General features: G+C 43.0%; 1 protein-coding gene across 1 annotated transcript in view; it reads right to left on the bottom strand.

Moving 5' to 3' along the window:
- Window positions 1-4,796, bottom strand: part of LOC143274842 (glutathione peroxidase 6-like) — a 23,620-nt gene extending 18,824 nt beyond the window's left edge. The window contains exon 1 of the mRNA XM_076578793.1: window positions 4,518-4,796. The gene's annotated coding sequence lies outside the window, so the exon portion shown is untranslated. The remainder of the gene's footprint in view (window positions 1-4,517) is intronic.
- Between the last annotated feature and the right edge of the window lie 2,251 nt (window positions 4,797-7,047).

The following is a 7,047-nucleotide window of genomic DNA, read 5'->3' as shown; positions in this document are numbered from 1 at the left end:
CACACTTGTTCGCACTGATTACAGCCCGGCCCACTGGCCACGGGAGGCAGTCAAATATCAAAGGCTGAAAACACTTTTGGAGATGTGCGCGCGCACACACACACGCACACACACACACACACACACACACTTCAACAGAGAGAGAGAGAGAGAAGAAAAAAAAAACAACAAAAAACATACGCTCACTTAAACACACACACACACACACACACGCGACAGCCTCAGATCACAACACTAAAAGCGAGGGTTCAAAAATCTCTGAAGTTCCTATCGTTAAGGGGATTTCAAACTCCATCGATCACCTCACAACCCCCACCTTTTTTAATGTCATTTTTTTCTTCAATAGTTGACTTTGACGCCCTATTGGCTTGCACCCCCCCACCCCCCCTCCACCCCCCGAGGGTCAAATTGTTCTGGGCTTGGGTCTAGTGGAGGTTCCTTTGTTCGAGAGGGTGAGTCCTGAATTTTTTACCACTGCTTTCAATTACAGTTATCGCCACTGAAACTGACCTCGCTTTAGTTGTCTCCTCGGGTAAGTCGACACATTTTTTCAGCGGTCCTTTTTTATCTCGATAAAATTTTCCTCCCTAACTCAGACCTCGTGTAAGCGGACACCTGGCATATGTCTTCCAACTTTTTTTGTGCCCAAGTCAAGTTTTCCCCACCGATTAAGTCGACACTAACTTAAAGAACGTTCAGTTATGTGTCCTAGTAGTCTCCCCCTGTCCGGCGGAAAGTGGCAATTTGCTGACCGCTGTCTCCCGGATCTAAAATCATCATCTGAAGAAAACTAAAAACATCACGCTGGTGGCGTTGTTGGTCTGTCCTGTGTTGCGTTGTAGCCGAAAACTACGTCACACGCCGGGCTGTGGCTGTAAATGTTGCGAATTGTCGCTGTGTCAACTCATCCCCCTTGTCATTTTGAACTGGAATATATATATATATATATATATATATATATATATATATATATATATAAGCTTATATAAAAACCTTCCTAAAAGTTTTCCCGCTCCAAACGCCTCTTCACACACACACACACGCACACACACGCGGAAGGAAACGTTACGAACCTTGGAAAAGAGCAATACCAGTTGTTGTTTTTCCAAGTAGAACTGATACTACAGAATTGGGCCCCAACTTACCATGCCGAGCTCAAGACACAGTGAATAAAGAATTCAGTCTCTGTGGCTTTTTCATTGTCCCTGTGGCTTTTTCTCTGTCCCTATGGCTTTTTCACTGTCCCTGTGGCTTTTTTTTCTGCCCCATCATCTGCACCGTTTCAGTGGCATTACTCCCACGCCGCTCATTCAGATTCCCCCACAGGCGGCCCGGCCACACCCGGGTTCGTCCGTCACAGTTCCAACGTCGGCAGTCCGCAGGGAACCATCGATGTTAGGTAGCCATGAGGCCACACACCAGAGGAGACCCTGCACTGCTGCTCAGTCACTTCGGTGGTGTTCAGTGGTGCCTGTTCTGATTTAACGTACTTTGGACACCACCTACTAAGCTTAAATCCCCTACTAACGACAATAACGGCTTAGTTGCGGAACCCGACTGAGTGAGCGTCCCTCCCAGAGTGGAGACCGGTGGCTTTTTATTTATTTATTTAAATCTTAATATCCGTGAAATACTGCTTGGAGACTGTGTGTGTGAAGTAAAGTTAACGTTTTGCTTCTTTTGTTTCCCTCCGCCGCGCGACTGTTGTCTTAAAAATAAAAAAAAATTTAAAGAAAAAAAAAAAGACGAGAATGAAGCGCTTCAAGAAGTACCCGTTGAATAGCTTGCTCGGTGTTGACCAGTCATTTATGCCTGTGTCTGATTACAATAAAAATGACCATGAGGCTGGGAGACTTCAGTATAAAACAACAGTAAAGAGAAGAACATTTTAATACAGACAGTTGCTTCTCCTCACTGTTGTTTAACATGTTTAATTACAGCGTGATACTTTGTGCCTGTTTTCTTACTGTGATTTTTGTATGTGTATGATTGTGATTACTGTATGCGAGGTTTACGTCAACTTTTGCGTGTACATGTCTTTTACTAAATGATAGTAAGATTGTTCATTTGACATATACCACAAATAGATATCTCTTACTGAAGATAATAAAGCGGTATTCTGACATCTGTACTCTTACAGAAAATGATAAAAGAAATGTATATATTCATTATTATGTGCCTGCCATAAACCGCAACTGGTGACAAAGAAAATCGATGAGCTGCAAGTGGCTATAGAGTGTGAATGGTTCTCTTCATTGAAACAGCTTAGAGCTGTTAGAGCTGTCCCAACAAGTCAGCCACTATCCTGTCTCTCACGCAGCTTGATCCAGCAATGGTTATCGATTTGTGGTAAAACGTGGACTCTCGACCAACTGCTGATAAAGTCTGTGGTAACCTTGTCAACTGCCAAGCAAAGCCGCCATGCATGCAGTTAGCAAGTTCTGGAACTGCTATATACAGTGTTATCTCTTCTGAGAGACACAAGTTATGACGAACAATAGAGGCAAGGCCTTCATGACTCGCGTATGTCACCCACTTGAATTCCAACAAAGGGAATCGTGAACAAACAAAAATGGCACTGCAAAGTTGATCATCTGGCCAAAATTCAATGTGACCGACCAATGACCTCTAAATTAACAAGGCGTTTATTGTCTGGCCATCTGGCTAAAACGAATTACTGTCTCCTTGTTTATTGAACACTGGACAAAAAACCCGAGTTTTAACGTGTTTCTACATTTTTCCCCACTCTGTTATGCTGTGACCTTGAACTTTGATCGCTGACCCTTTTTTTTTCTCAACTTGACCAAGCACCCCACCGAATTTGATGAAGACTTTCTATCTAAGACAGGAACTTTCTTATCAATGACATATGCCATGTCGTGACCTTGATCTTTAACCTGTGATTTTGAATTTCTCTAGGCATTATGTTGTACCCATGACAAGTTACAATATCAAGTTTGATCAATTTTGGATGCAGGATAAGGCCTCTGTGAAGTTTTTTTCGATTCTAAAGAATGGCCTTGACCTTTGACCTCACATCCAGCTTGCCATAATCATCATCATGACTTTAAAGCTCTCTAAAGCTCTCATTCATACCAACCTTACCACCCTGCCAATTTCAACTGGTTCCTATGCCATTTGTAGAAGCCGAGAAAATGTCAACGTTAAAGCTTTCCACGGACACACACACACACACAGGGTTGATAAGTTAGTAGATCCAGATCTACGTCTCTTCGATCAGATCTACTGCAGTTATCAGACCTACTGGTCGTCGTGGGAGTGCCAGATCTAAAAGCAGTGTCAATCTTCTTCCAGCGTTTTCTTCCGGGTTGTCTGTCGTTTGTTCTTTTTCACGCACGCACCAGCATCAGATCAAAACACGTAGCAGTTTTGTTGTGGTTTTTAGATACAGATACAGAGTTGGGACTATAATAAACCTCACAGCTTTTCCACGTCCCTTCTTGATATATGTATTTTGGGGTTTGCATTTGCATGCTGATTTCTCTCTCAATTAATTGTCAAAATCATATTTCTGAGCTAATGATGTAGGGTCGTTATCCAGAAGATTTTTGAAAAGGGTTATAGTGTTAGCTGATTTTGTTACATTTAATAGTGCATTCCATCCTTTAACAGCTCTGACGCTGACGGACGATTTGCGAACATTTGTCCTACAAAATTGTGTATAAAAATTAGTATTTGAACTTCTGGTTATATCAGATTTGTTTGTTGAGGGAAAAAAGTGTTAGTGTCAATGTCATCAATTTTGTTTATGATCTTGAAAACTTTGTATCATATCTCCACTATAGTGTCTGTATTTCTAAGAGTGTAAATTCAGTTGTATCAACAGATTTTTTGTTGTTGTTTGTTTCGTTTCTTTCCCTCTCGCTCAACATATTGCCCGGATGACACGGTTTTATCGGTCATCGATAGTCCAGTGTCATGGAGACGATGGATAACGTAAATCATTCCATTCAAGCAAAAACTATAGGTGTGATTCATGAAAATAATACATCAAAATAATAAAGATGATAACGACGATATTGATGATGAAGACAAGGATGATAAGCTATAAGCTATTAGCTTGTTGTTGCTCCGCTGTCTATCTGTACATGTGTGACATATTTACTGAATAAAATTTTGTTTAAATCAAGACAAGGATGATGATGATGATGATGATCATAAACATTTTCTGAGAACTACATCTACCAATTAAAGTACCTTTACACACACACACACACACACACACACACACACACATATTCACAGAGAGAGACAGACAAGAATAGATATTAGAATGAATGAATGAATGTTCGAACGAATCTTAATTTTTCCAACGGTGGAGTTTAGTAGCACACCAGCTAACTCATACATCAACCACTGTTGGAAGGTACATGCACGGCACGCATAAAAATATTTCACGTTCCCCGCAAACCATGCAAATGTAACCGATAGACGCAATAATTTAGGATGCTAAAACAGGGCATCAATGACCACAGAGAGAGAGACTGACAACTCACCTCAGAACGTGGCCACATTGACCAGCAGCCCCATCCTCCCCCCGATGTACTCTCTGACGGACACGTTCATAGCTGTCTCCGCATCGTCCTTCAAGAGGGGTACGGAGAAGCCATACACGCTCCCCTCACTGTCTGTCGGCTTGTGACAGATGGAGTAGAACCGTCCTCCCCAAACTGAGCTAGACTCTAGGAGAAGCAGAAATGATACTAAAGTGGTGGAAAGCCACCATTTGTTCAAAACACTTCGTGCAGCCATTTCCTCTGGCTGCTGTGGCCAGAATGAGGGTTCGTGTGATTGGGAGGTGAAGTTCCGATTTGTGAGCCCGGTGTAAAGTGACAGTCTAAACCTCTCCGGCCAAAGTGACCCCTCCCGGATGTTATTTTGTGATCACCCACCCCCCAGCCCCCAACTCCCCGGGGAGTTTGTATTGATGAAGAACAAAGCGACCCAACCCCTTCAACGCCCCTCCCCCCCCCCCCTCCACCCCTACATCCCATCCCCTGCCTTTCTAATACTCTTCAATTCATTTGTATGTATGCGTAATATGTGTGAATGAGCGAGTGCGGTTTTGTTTGTGGTTGTGCGTTTTTGTGTGTGTCTGTGTATATGTATCTGAATGCGTGTGTCTGTGTATATGTATCTGAATGCGTGTGTCTGTGTATATGTATCTGAATGCGTGTGTCCGTGTCTGTATTGTTTTGGTGAATGTCACTGCTTTTTTTCTTTTTTTTTCAAAAAGGCATGTCATGAGCACACACACGCACGCGCACATGCACGCGCACACACACACACACACACACACACACACACACACACACACACACACACACACACACACACACACACACACACACACCACCCTCAAACAAACAAACTGAGGAAAGCAAAGTATGCGAAGTCTTTTGGATCCAGAGTAAGAGTCGTTTTGGGATTTATTGCACTGTATTGTGTTGTATTGTAATATTTATTCTCACAATAGCTTTCTCAGTATGACTGAAATCAGACTGCTGGCCGCAGGGAGAGGCGCCTTCTCTCTCTCTCTCTCTCTCTCTCTCTCTCTCTCTCTCTCTCTCTCTCTCTCTCTCTCTCTCCTGTATGTAAGTGTATTTTTGTCTCATGATCAAAGTAGATTTTTGAACAGAATTTTGCGCAGACAACACTTTCTTTGCCGCGCCTTTTTTAGGGGGTGGGGGGAGACGGGGGTGGAGTGGAGGGGGGGGGGCTACAAGTCCCGTCCCATGTTCACTCACATGTGCAAGTGGTACTTTTCACGTGCAAGACCGTTTTTTTACCCCCTGGTTTCAAAACTGCCACACTTCGTTTTCTGGGAGCTTTCATGCTGGACTGAAAAAGTTTGTGTTCAACTGAAACTCGCCAAACGTTGACAGGGATTGTCGGATCTTTAACCCGCGTATTTGATCGTCTGTCCATGTACCTGAAGCACACAAGCTTTTCTGCACAGATAATGATCTAGGAGATCGTGGAAGGGGTTGGTAGTGGGGGGTGGGGGAAACTTATTTCACCCTTTATCCACCAGGTGTGTGGGCTGCATGAGTCATCTTCGCATCATTAAGTTTGCTTGGCATAATAAAACTTTTCCTAAGTCTGTATCTACACAGCACAGACTTAGGAAAATTATTAACTACACTAAGCAAAACTTAGCGCTGCTGACATCGCTCACGGAACCCAGACAATGTCAGGATCGAACCCAGAACCTTCTGGCTGAAAGTCCAACACTGTCCATAACCAATCGGCCCGTGGGAGTGGCTTTGATCGGGGAGATGAATTGTAACGTTTCACCGGCGGTGGGTGCAGCGTTTGACGTTCACAGTGATTGGTGACATGCTGTGTGGCGGGCGTGCGTGTGAGGGGGTTTTGATTTGCACGGCTTAAATGTCAGAGTTGCTACCTGTCTTCACGCGAACGCGGACGTGTGTGAGTTTCTGTGAGATGGGCGAGGATGGGGGTTGTTGGGTCTGGGGTGGATGAAGTTGTTTTTTATTTTTATTATTTTGTTAATTGATCTGTCTGCCCTGTGTGTGTGTGAGAGAGAGAGAGAGAGAGGAATGGTGGGGGTGGGAAAGAAAAGCATTTTGTTACATTGTTTCGTGACTGATAGCAAAGCCATGAAATCAGCTCTAGGTGTTCCGTTTCATACAAAACACATTGCAGTCGTACAGAGCTGCAGAAATTCTACCTTTTAATGAATTAAGAAAACCAGCTACCGCAAAATATGTAATTAGAACAAATACTACAGAAAATTATGTCAAAACTGTGATAAATATACGGTTTCACAAACTTTTTTTCCCCCCAATACGAGCGAAACAGAACAGAAATCTAGAAACTATTTCTACATACGTGTCAGATACTATTAATCGAATGTATATCCATAAAATGTTGCTCCAATTATGAGCACTTCACCAGTTCCATTATGGGAATTAACTGGAGCAGACTTTGACATTCGTTATTGTGACATTAAGGAAGATGAAAATCCAAATAATTATACTATCTTCTCGGGTAAAATCACCC

The sequence above is a fragment of the Babylonia areolata genome, chromosome 29 (assembly GCF_041734735.1).
Source record: "Babylonia areolata isolate BAREFJ2019XMU chromosome 29, ASM4173473v1, whole genome shotgun sequence".
In the NCBI taxonomy this organism is placed as follows: Eukaryota; Metazoa; Mollusca; class Gastropoda; order Neogastropoda; family Buccinidae; genus Babylonia; species Babylonia areolata.
The sequence above is the reverse complement of the archived record's forward strand: the minus strand, read 5'-3'. Positions and strand labels throughout refer to the sequence as shown.